The following is a 13,047-nucleotide window of genomic DNA, read 5'->3' on the forward strand; positions in this document are numbered from 1 at the left end:
TTGTACCGCTTTTGTGAGCATGAGGGAACAAGTTAACACAATAGCTGCAGGGTTACGGGTGTCCGGATGGCGGAGTGGATAAGTTGCATACTGTAACCAGCAGGAGACATTTGTTGCGGGTCATGTAACTCTCTGATGCCACTTGTGAGTGAGCGTACTGGAAGACGGAGAGAAGAGAGACTCAACTTTCAACTTACTGTGAGGTGCATTGGACTCTCTGCTCACGGTGATAAACCAAACATGTCCCGAGGACAGAAGTCTAATGTGCCCACCAGTTAGAACGCATCACACACGTGTCTAGTGTGATGAATGTGGGACCCTCAATCAACGTTATCAGATACTGTCGACGTGAGGTTGGACATATCAGCACCACAGCAAATAAACAGCCACGTAACTATTCCCTTCATCCCTTTTGCTCACTGATTCATGTTGTGTTCATTTTCAGCAGCTAACTACAAATTAAATAAATAAAAGATTTCAGAGCAAATCAGGCAACGTAGATGGGTGCTGTCCAAGATTAGTAGAAACTGTACACTTTTGTATTTTTGCCAGCTAAGGAAATGCACACTCAGAAAGGATATCCCACATACTGGAAGCAGACAGAAAGCCTTTTCCCTGGCCCGGAGGGTCTGTATATTCCCCTCATGATGCTGCTCCAGCCCATAATACAGAGACTTAGTATGAGGAATGGATAGCAGGATAGGAAGGAAAAATAAATTGCATTTCATAACCTAGAGCATTGAAATATGAAAATATGAAGTATGGTAAAAAGATGAACTCCTAAGGACAGTACTTTACAAACGTTATACAAAGTAGTACCTTGCTCCATGTGACTGGTAGTTACTTTCTGATAAATGAACTAGTCCTGTTATCATGAGGCCATGGTTTTTGGCAACATAATGTTTCGGCATCACTTTGAACCGAGAGCGATCTTTAAGAGGAATGTCCACCTTTCAATGTTTCAGTAAAAGATGTTTGCTCTGTGACTTTTTTTTATAAAGTTATGACAATCATCATTTTCTGCATGTGAAGGAAAGGGTAGTTTCCAGCACGTATTTTCCCCAAAATGTTCAAATGTAATATGTAAAATTGGTTTTACCTATTAAACAAACAAACATGTCAAAAAACGTTGTACGTTTTGGCCCAGGTAAAAACTGGTTTCACAAAGATGCTGTATCTCATGCTCTTAAGACGATCACAATTGCCAACCTTTGCACATCAAAGCAACTACTAATATTTGGCTTGGCCGAATCTGTTTTAAAGATGTCAATCCACTCTTCATGTACACACTGGAAACCTCTTTTGATCTACGCAGGCAAACCCTACTGACAAATCTGATTATATGCGTGGTTTAGTCCCGTGTTCTGAGCGAGTGCAGCTGTGCAGCTCGTCAATGAAGTTTGTCTTTTGAATGAAGTAACTCTGCATACATAAAGGCGAGGACCAGGAGTAGGTTTAGGGGGAGGATGGGAGTGTGTGTGGTGGGCTGGGGCGCCGCGATCACCTGACTAACTAACTAAACAGCTAACATAGGTATCCACGGCCCGCCACTGATATTCTGCTATCTTAATCTTAACCTGATTAACTTTTCGTATGAACAGTTGAAGTTGGTGTTACCACAAAGTGAAAAGTGAAAAGCACAAAGAAGAAATGAGTGACTATTGTGGTTGCAGGAACAATTACATGCAGCATTTCCTCAGGGATGAGGGAGAGCAACAGTAAATGCAAGGTCACATATGGTCCTTCTTCATGCACTGTTTCCATTTTCAATATGTTTTATGCAGCCGCATAAATTATAGTAGAGAGCCAGACTAATAAATCGATTGGAGCTATATTAGCTTATTGCAAATATATTATATTGCCGTATTTCAACCAAATGGGAAACAAGGACATTGAGTGTAGACATGCCAAATATATATTTGATTAAACAGTCAGTTTTTTTTCAACTTCAAAATGTGAGTATGAATGTGTGTATGAATGCTTATTATGTTGCATTTGTTAGCCCGCAAAACCATGGCAGCAACTCCCATACAGCCTGGCCAGCCTGAAATGACAGAAAATCCAAAATAGATACAAAGCTGGTTCAACATTTAGTTAGGTGAACTGAAGAGGCAATTTTTCTCAGGAGAGGGCAGAAAAACAAAACTAAGAGTGAAACTACAAAGCCGGAACAGCTCTGCATCGCTATTGTTGGACTGACAACAGACTTTACTGAAAAATAATCAAAATCAATGCAGCAGAACCAGAAAGTTCAAGAGCCAGACCAGATGGTCTATTGGTATCATCTGATTCAAATCTTACCTCTATTTAATAGTTTATAGGCTCCAAATAAGTAAATTAATATATTATACTCTTTCCCAGGAGCAGCTTTTGAGCCCCAACTGACCACCTAACGGGCAGCAGCCTTTCGAGGAGTTTGCAGGTCTGTTCATGTAGTGATATAAACCCCAAATGACTTTTGATACTTGTGTTATTTTACATATTGGTTTCAGAATTTATTCGTGGGAAAAAATAAAATAAAAAATGATACCACATTTTGATCATTACTAGGAACACCTAGCATTATTTTGGCTAGATTTCCCAACAATGCGTTTTCGAGGCGCTCAGTGTTTTCAACTCCACGGTGAAAGGCCTAAACAACAACCTACGGAGTTGAAACACCCCTCTCTGGAAAGGAAATGACCTAAAGAACCAGAAAATTGCATAAAACAAAGCCTGTTACCAAGGATTTTAGTTAGAAAATTCTGTCAATAGGTTAAAAAATGGAAAAGTTATAAGCTTTATGCCTAAACATGCTCAGATTGGGGCATGCTGGGTATCAAAATCTGCATACATCCCGCCTTAAGACGTGTGACGCAATCGAAAAAAGAAAAAAGGAAAATCGCCGACCCCAGATTGCAGTCTGAAAAGTCGGAAAACAGTAGAAGAGTAGGAAAACAAAAACAGCCCGGCTTCACTTGGACTTTTCAGGTACGAATATACAACCCACAAGATTAATTATATCATACCTTATTAGATTCATACAGGCTCGGAAAGTTACATCGAGGTGTTTATTATTTTCGACTTTGTAAAGTGTATTTTTAAAACAAAAAGGTGAAAAGTTACGTTAAAATAAAAGTTATGTCATGGTTTTTGAGGTTATGGGCTCTATGTAATTAGATAAACTTAATGGTATTTTTTTTCTGTTTGGATAGAACTCTTCCCACAAGTCTTTACTGTATTTTAGTAATTTCAATGAAGTTAATCAACCTTGTGGTTCCATAGATCCTGTACAAAACGTCACTTGACCTTTTTTTTTTCATCATTTCCTTATTTTTTATCATTTCCTTATCATTTCTAGGTCTTGGGGTGCGTGGGGCTCAAAAGGTTAACATTGATTCAACATTTTGTCAGCGATGTCATTGATCATTATTCCAATATTGTTTGAAAATATATTTGTTACCATAAAAGATGTTCAATGATGGTTTCTAGTTTAATCCATGTAAAAATGTTACGTTAAGTATTTTAAAAAACAATTTTGGTGTTATGGTTGGTTCACTGAGGGCGAGAACGTTACTGCGTACAAACCCCACCTCCATTGCCAGAATAAGCACACCCAAACTCCAACCAGCCCAATATTAACCAGCTTTAACCTAAATGTGTATCTCTATAAAACAGAAGGCAACGGGACAAGATTTTAGTCTTCTATTTGTAGTCCAAGTGGTATCGACAAATCACACTCCAGCAGCGTTGAATGCAAAAGCAAAGATGCGGAACGCATCGGCCCAAATTCAACCTCGGAAACCACCGGCTATCGTCTGATGATGATTTCCATTTTTTATTGGTTTGAAAGTAGCTTGTAAAATGGCAACTTGTGATCAATCCAGTCGACCATGAGGTCTCTCAACGCCAGTCTTGCATCTTAAGTTGCTAATGGGACTGAAAACAATGAGCAGCGCACTGAAAAGGAAATCTTTCTACTCTAGAACCCAAGAAACATATGTATAATTACAAATATGTACTGCATATATTATTTAAATATCACTTCAGCCTGGTTGCATACTGGACATTTTATAAGAAATAAAAAAGTTATATGCACTTTATCGTTGGTTCAACCGTCCCTGCTCATCCTTAGCTCTAAAAGAAAGTACACAATGTGAGATCCTCTGCCTATTAGCAGGTTGACCACAGCAGCTGGAGTCCAGGACGGCAAAAATATGTGTAGCGTTTCACCCAGAGGGGTGCTGTACATGAGCCACTCCTCTGCACAGTACAGCTCTGTCACGTGTGTTACCTGAGGAGGATCAGGAAGGCAACATCTGGATATGTTCTGAGGGCTGTAATTCTAGGAGCTCTTAATCCCCTCACAGTATGTTGTTTATTTTGGTCCTGTTCTCTGGTCGTCAATAGGCAGATTTCTGAGAAGCAACCACCAGTTCACTGGGACTGACACTGCGAGGCCCCACGAAGCAGAGAGAGATCTGTATGGACGCACGCTTCAAGTAGCAATGCCATCTTTCCCAAAGAAAGACAACAACAACCAGTCAATAAGCATATTTGTAAGTCCAACTTGTATCTGCTCCATGCAACATCACAAGCTTTTTTTGTGAGAAGTTGTTTTGTTTGATTTCCAGGAAAAGCAATGGAGCTCAGAGTCAGTATCACAATGTAACTCAAATGACAATCTGACAAGATTTTTCTTTCAAATCACACAGAAAAGTCAACCTCCTTTGTACAAGCTTTTTCAGCATGAAGACAAGTGTGAAAACATTTTTAAAAAAAGTAGTAGCAGGAAGCAATCTATCCATTGCCTTTGGCCACCATTTTGACTGAATAAACGTTACATACTGAAGACATTATACAGTGACTTCAAGGATGCAGTACTTTAGTTCTCATTCAGAGTTCAAATTACTCGATTATATTTAGCCAAGGTTTAGATTCATCTCTGCTCTCCAGTATAACACAAAAATGCAGGCTTCTGTATGCTAAGGTATGGCAACTATTACACTTTCCACATATTCAACGTCTGACAATAACTACCACATGCTGCAACCAGACAAAGGGAAGAGTGTGAAGGAGGCAACTTGTCAAAGGCCGACAGGCCTAAAAGGAACAGACAGAAAAGAAAGAAAAAAGCTGAATGTAAGGGGATAGAGTGAGAGGGAAAAAAAGAAGATGAGATAGGGTCAAAAGGGCAGCGAGTGAGGAGAGAAAAGGGGAAACAGCATGGTCATATTTTACAGCCGACAGCGAGCGTGTGGTCTGGCAGGCACACCAGGAGTTAGTTTATTAGTTGTTTCGTTTACGAGGGGCTGTCCTACCTTTAAAAAACGAGCAGGTTCAGGCCAGCCATCTCTACCTCCTGTCTTGACACAAGGATATGGCTCCATACTAATACTGATTCTTCCTCTTCGTATCACCCATCCATGTGTAACCACAGATAAGCGTGTGCAGCAGAGCGCTGTACGCACAGACATACACATTTATTCCTTACACCTGCATGTGGGGTGTCGGTTCTCAGGCACATCTGAACTTTAAATCAATACATAATGAACAAGCAATCAGCACTGATGTGACTACAACGTGTTCGTGAGTTTACAGTTCCAATCCACGTGACGGCAAATTAAAGCTGTGACGTTCTGAAGATTTTTTTTTATCAGGATCTGTTCCAAACAGCTCACGGCAAAATGATATGAAATGGTTGGATGAATTCTGAAGAGGACATTTGTAAAGCTATTCTGTCACACATATTTCTAAAATCTGATGTTACTATTTGGGCTGAAGTTTATTGCATGGGTGCCTCATCGTGACAGTGGCATGGACTTCTGTTATAGGAGAACAGGGTATTCTTCATCAAGAGATATCTTTACATAAAGTCAGTCAAGCGGAGGGTTTCACTGCCCCTAATGCTTTGACCTTTGGTTTGTTTAGGCAGTACTCCAAACAGTTTAGTGAAATGGTGTGCGAGGGCTACAGTGATACCATCTTTTCAGCGCTAAGCCTCATGCCAGTTACAGCAAGGAAAACGTTTTTCTGTCACATCCTTTCAGCTGCCCTCAGCTTCATTTGGCCTTTGATAGTAACCTAAGTCCCTCCATTTTCCTGAGTGCAATGATCCATCCAATACTGATGACACGCCGCAATGAAACATGAAAAGACATTTCTGTAATTCACACCGTCTTCATTCTCCGTGATATATTTCTGTCTCCTCTGTAGAGAGCACATATTGACAAAGCGATGCACTTAGTTGAATTAATCAAGTAGATATACAAAGATATATTTTTAAGAGGTATAGGCATGAGGAAAGGTGGGCGTAAACATAACTTAATTGTGTAAGTTATATCAGATTGACAATAGGTAAATATTTGGGTTTGACATAATAGCATGGGTGTAGTTGTCTATGAGTTGTATATATGATTCATATTTAGTTAATTCAGTGTAATTGTGGAAAAGGGGCAGGACTATGTTAGTGTGTACTTTTTCCAACTGGCTTTTACAGATTTGTAATGACGTTCCTATATTTATTGTTCATTTTTGTATTTATTTGTTCCATGTTAAAAACATAAAATAAACTACAATCTATGTTTTCATCATCACTCTGCAATATCTCCCCTAACAGATCCTACGATTACAGAACAGAACGGCACTAAGCTTACAAGCAGCAGGTTTGGTACCAGTAACGAGCCCCAGGCACTGGCCGTTCTGTGTAACCTTCAAGCCCGGCTGTTGTTATTTTCCATAGAGGTCATCAGCTAAGAATGTGAAGCACGCAGAGCCTGAAACATGCCTTTCTCCTCCCAATAACCCCCACCACTTTTGTAAATATTTCGAGGCTACTCCTATCCAGTACCTCCCTTTCTGTTTGTCACAGATTTACGTTTTAAAGAATGTCTAAAGTAACTCCATCATCCTGCTGCACACACCCACATCTAGTCTCCTGCTTTAAGTCTTCCAAGGTTTGTAGCCCACAACATTGTGAGCAAGGTCACTAAATATGGTGCCGCAGTAATGTTAGTCCGTATTTCCAAGAGTAGCAATCACTTGAGAGACCCGTGAAAAAATAGGAGAGCTATTTTAACCTGTTACCCTGCAGGATATCTAACCTTAAACTGTACATGATATGAAACTAATGTATTTTATATATATATATATATATATATATATATATATATATATATATATATATATATATATATATATATATATATATATATATATCCAGTTAGGATTAAGATAATTTAATATCTCAGCCACTCACAGGTATGTACTGGAACGTTATGTAAATAAACTGTAAACATGACCATCTGCATATCCCAGATATCACAACATGGGCTGTTTATCACAGAGCTGCAGTGGGAACAAAGCTAATAATTGAGGGCAAAATGTACTTTGCATAGAATATTCACAATTAGTTAAATGATCAAGTCAATTTATTTGATCATGTACTTTGATGTAATACAACTATCTGGTGCAACAAATAACATCTAGTAAGCGTAAGAGTTTGCAGAGACAACAACGTAGTTAAAGAAGATAGTGAACATTGGAGTTAAACTTGGCACGACTAAAATGAATGCTTATGTTGCTCCATGACTGTATTCTTACATGTTCCCCATTTAAATCAATTAATATATCAGAGGTGTGTTGCCTTTCTGTTTCAACATCTTCTTTAGATCCTGGCTGGAACCCAAAAGATGAACAGAAGGCTACGATGGCGAAATATTACTAATGCTGAGTTAAAGAACATGTCCGTGCTGTCCTGTTGTAATAGAGATCTTCACAGGTCCACTTGGTTCCTCGTAATCGAGACCAGGGGGATCTATTGGCATGAATAGCATGGCATACAGCACACAGAAAAAGTTTCAGTTGGTTGCAATCTGGAACCTCACCTCAAGATGCCGACAAACGCACTGCACTTTTAAACAAATTGCCACACTTTTCTCGCAGTTAGAAGTTTGCCTATTAACCATTTATGTTTCTCTTTTGCATTAATCATGCACAACACAACACATGCACTCATCCATTGTGTCCTTTGGACTAAAGCATAAATTAATACAATTTACATTAGAATAGCGGGTCCGAAGCGAAACAACATAAAGCAACAAGTTTAAAGAACACAAATACAATGAATGGCTACTGCAACAGACTTGCCAGAAATAGCAAACGTTTTTTTCTTGTTACAAATCCAATGTGTATGTTTTGCCAAAGAAAACTCACCCACAATGTTGAACTTCCGAGAGATAATCTACCGCCAACAATCCAGACTGAATGAGATGTTTTTCATGCTACCATAACGTGAATAAACATATTGATGAATATATTTATACATGTATGCTGCTGTTGCTTGAACCAGCAGAAGTAAAGTCTGTCAGTTCTGGAGACATCACACAGCCCTGTTGCTTCCTGTGTGTGGAAGTGTGTGCGTGTGTTTATTTCTGGACATGTGAGATGTCTAAACAAATGAACAAAAGAAAAGCAGACATACCCTCAGAGAACCAGAGCAGCTGAGTATAATCCAGAGATGAACCACAGACCAGCCAATGCATCATAAAATCCAACAAACACGACACACGCCCCCACGCACGCGTGTGTGCACACATTCACAAATAAATAAATAACAGCTCAGCTGTATGAGTGCAAAAGCATTGTATAGTTTGCTAAAGGGCATCCAGTAGGTACAAACTTTCATATTGATCCGAGCTAAAATCACATAAACTAGAGTAACTTCAGCTGTTAGTGAGTAACTCACCCTTTTGCACACAAGTCTACTTGTTGACAGTCCTTCATTCCAGCTGGGCAAGTTTGTTCCTCAAAATTGTGTCATCTTAAGATGGAGGTAGGAACTCTCCAAGCACAATTCCTTTGCTATGCGTTCATGTTATTTGGGGTCCACCAGGTCCAGCTCTGCTTCTCTCCTGCTGATTGCTGCACGAGCTGCTAACATGGCAGCATTGATAAACAAGCCGTAGCAGTGGGAGAGACCCGTAAGTGCTCAAACACACAGGTGCATGCTGACTCCTAGTGAATACAAACGGAGAGGCATAGACAGCTCAGAGGAGCTTAGCATGAAACAGCTCCTTTGCCAGTGGTTCTCCTTATGTGGGACTCCAACCTTACTCCTCCTCCTCCTCCTCCCTTCACCTCTCCTCCCTCTCTCCCCAACGGTTCCAGGACTGAATAGAGAAGGACTCTGGAGTTGCTGTTTCTTGAGCAGTTATGGGTACAAAGAAGAGCCCTTTTTTCTTTTTACTTGTAAATCACAAAACAAACTATGAACAAGAAAATTGAAGTGGAGCGACACCGTGAGAATTGTTTTTTCAGACAGAAAAACTATTCTGAGCAACTAAGCAAAATATTTTCTAGACAGAATGACCAGAAGCATTTGTACAAACTAAGTTAACTGTTCTAGAGATTAAAACCCAGAACCAGACGCTCAGCTATTTCTGCATAATATCTGTAGTCTGTACAGACTGACATGGAGACTCAAAGTGAAATGAAATCAGTGGTGTTTTTCTAGTTTATCTTGAAGTTATTCAACATAATAACAATGATCTGATGTTGCTCTCAAATCACCTATTTTACTTTACTTACTTACTTTGCATTTAGAAAAGCATACATGTCATGCTCTTTTTGACTGAAAGTCAAAGCTACAGAGAAACACTGAAATGCAAAATGTAGTTCTATACAACAAAGTCACTGAGCTCGTCAACATCTGTTAAATACAATGACAAAACAACAGCTGCTGTGTGATAACAAATGTGTTGCTGACCAGCATTAAGAATTTCCTCAACTACATTCAGAAACTAGGCTGCATTAGTGACCAGCATTATGTGTGCCCAGCAGGCAAGCGAGACAAGAATGCCGATCATGATGATGTTGAAACTTAGTTTTTATAAAACGAGGCAAGGGGGCCCATGCAGGCTTTTGGAAACATTACTCAACACCTCCGTTGGGCAAAAGCTGGCCTCAAAGAGATCCTGCTAGCTCTCACTTGCCTAATACTCTGAAAGACCAAATAGTGCTTACAGGGGTCAAAGCTAAACTAAGATGTTTTCATATATCAAAAAAGCTCGTTATTTATTTGCATTAACTTAATGTTAAGGTCAGAAAATGCCCTTGCCAGTTTTATTAGGTAGAAAAATGGCATCTCTGTCTAAGTGTCCAACAGGCTGCGTCTGTGTTGGCTGCACTGCTGCAGTGTTCACATCCTTCTGTTCCTGTACTCAGAAGCCAGATTAGCCCATCTTGAGAATATGTAGTGGCCTCACTAACTCGTGACAGCTGTGGCAAACCCAATTAGTGGTCCGGATGACTAGCGCCGTTGTTCAACGCCTAAATCTGTAATAACAAAGAACCTTCAATATAAAATGATTCGAGCCATCTCTAGATACATATTTGACAGCGACTACAGAAAGTAGCCTTTACATTTGGAATGAATGAGAATTTTCACTTAATTCAGCCAATGTATCCTAAACCTACATTATCTTACATTGTAAAATTGAGACTCTTTAAATTGTACAATGTCTGGTGTAATGTGAGTGCAACATCATGTCCTCTGTGCAGACACGCCACAGGGCAGTTACATTTTTTAAAAGGTCAGCAAACAGCCTGATGCTCATCCTTGATTTTTCCACTCATGGCATTGAATCTAAATTGCTTCCTTAAAATCTTTTTTACAATCTGCTTCACAGAAGCATGAACAGCGCTGATTCAGCACAGCTCAGTAGTTACTGACATTTTGTAAAAACAAAGAAAACAGCATCAGCCTATAGGTTACTGAGAGAGCAACAGTGGGACAATGGATCACAGAGACAGTGCATTATAAACAAGTACAATGCCTGTTGCACTTATATATACTTATATACTGTAAATTTCTAATTCTGAAAGATCATGACAGATCAAAGATTTCATTTTAAGGTAATTGGTCAAACAAACGACAAAAGAAGCTACTAACAACTTAAAAAATGTATTAGTTCATTGACAAAAATACATACAAAAAATGTAAAGACAAATTGCTCATTCTCTAATCAATATATGTTATATTAACAACAGATAAAATTATTATTACGATTGAATTCTACTGTTTTGATTTACTCCCATTGCCCTGATCAATATCGCTTTCAGCCACAGCAGGCAGCTGTTTTCAGCCATAAAAGCTCTGCTAAACAAACTGTACTTGCACTACAGATCAGCAGACAAAGTTTGCAACATGGGAGCATCTAGCAAACAGATCTAAATGGAGAGGAAATATTTCACTCCAAACGAAGCTCGTTACAGTCACCCTCTCAACATGTAACATGCCAGTGTTGTATTTAAAGCTTGTTGTACTGCCGCCAAGTGGCCAAAAAAAGTCAGTTAATGCAGGTGAAAGTAAAAAAGGCCACCATGTTCTCTCAGTGTGTGTGCCATAGAAGAACACAGCTGAGAGACATTGGCTCTGATCTATTCTAGATCCTTCTGCGCAGCAGTTGCATGGCTCAACTGTACCGGTTTCCCTGCAACCAAATATCTAAAACTGACAAAGTGACAAGCCGCGAAATAATTATAGCTGTGGTTAACAAGATATTCTCAAGCAGTGATACAAGTTCTAGAAAGAGCTCCTGGACAATCTTGGACACAACGCTTCAATCACAGTACTTTTTCAGTTTTTAGACTTAAAATATAGTGAGGGAGACAGGAAAGTCTCTTTTCTCACTGGAAACGATGACCGGCCGATGTCTGCTCCGATTACTTTTACAAAGGGGTTGTTATTCAATTTTAAATGTGGCACAGTGGCTGTCTATCTTGAAGGTGTGTTTCGGCAAACTGGATCCAGTAAATGAAGTATGATGACAAATTAGTAAATCATTTTTTAGAGAAACATTTTGTACTTACGTTTTATGTTCATATTTTTTTTTAAATGTTCTTATATATTTCAAGAATGATTAAACTCAAATTACACTCCAATTAATCAATTATTAAACTGATATTTAAGATGTAGTGAGTAATCAATCGTAACTTTATGTAAAGAGCCTGCATATACTATGGCAGCATGCCAATAACATTACAAATGTACTACATTTCAAATATCAGTTGTTCATTAACAAACATTAAATTTGCAAATCACCAGCGCAGCTACTCATATTTCTCATATGTTCTAACTTTTATGGTTCCTTATGGTGACTACAATCTAGAAAGAGCACCTACCTGCGGCCTGCAGGGATGTTGGTCTTTGCTGCCACTGCCCTGTGACCCCTGCAGGGAAATGCATTAATGAGGTGAAAACCAACATAACCAGTAAGCCAACCAAGCTAACCAGTCATTAGGCTGTTAGCAGGATGTTGAGGCATTACAACAATAGTACAATAATCATTTTCTGATGTCTTTGCAAATATGCTGTTTGTAACTCTTTACAAAATAAACAACCTCTAGAATGTTTTGCATACACACATAATAAAAGTTTAGAAATTGATGGCTGTCCCACAGCTTAAGTGTGCCTTTGGACCAGTATATGACTGATTCTGATATTGGTCATCAAATAGCACCATCTAGTGTTTGTTTCACAGTTAGTCTGTTTGTGAGGACATTGTATATTATGTATCATTTCCTCTCATAGTATTGAGAAACTTTAGATCTAGTTTAAAGCATTTTGAGATGACTTTCTTTGTGTGACTGTTATCTAAGACCGTGCTTGCTATCATTATTACTGTTATGCTGTTTTGAGTTTACAGTTTGCAACAATTCAGTGCACAACATATTTCTTCATAATCATTTCTGAAAGTAATTAATACCATCATGATGCATAATACAAACTGTGAGCCATACAATCCAAGTATAGATGTATGTTCGAAATGCATAATGTAATGTATTGATAAAGTGAAGGAGTCATTTGTATTCTGCAAAGTGTTTGCAGATGGCTGAAACTAACCAGCGCTAGCTAAATATTTAACTAGCTACACAATTAGCAGCACAAGCACTTTAGTGTCTAAATGTGTGTCTGATGCAGGTTACATAGGTTAGGCGACACGCTTCAGATTACAGGTGCTTCTAATGCCTCTACGTTAACGTTATTACCTTAGAAATACCTTTCAA

Source organism: Clinocottus analis, unplaced genomic scaffold (genome assembly GCF_023055335.1).
Source record: "Clinocottus analis isolate CAN_PGR_092001 unplaced genomic scaffold, fCliAna1.0.p SCAF_5, whole genome shotgun sequence".
NCBI lineage: Eukaryota > Metazoa > Chordata > Actinopteri > Perciformes > Cottidae > Clinocottus > Clinocottus analis.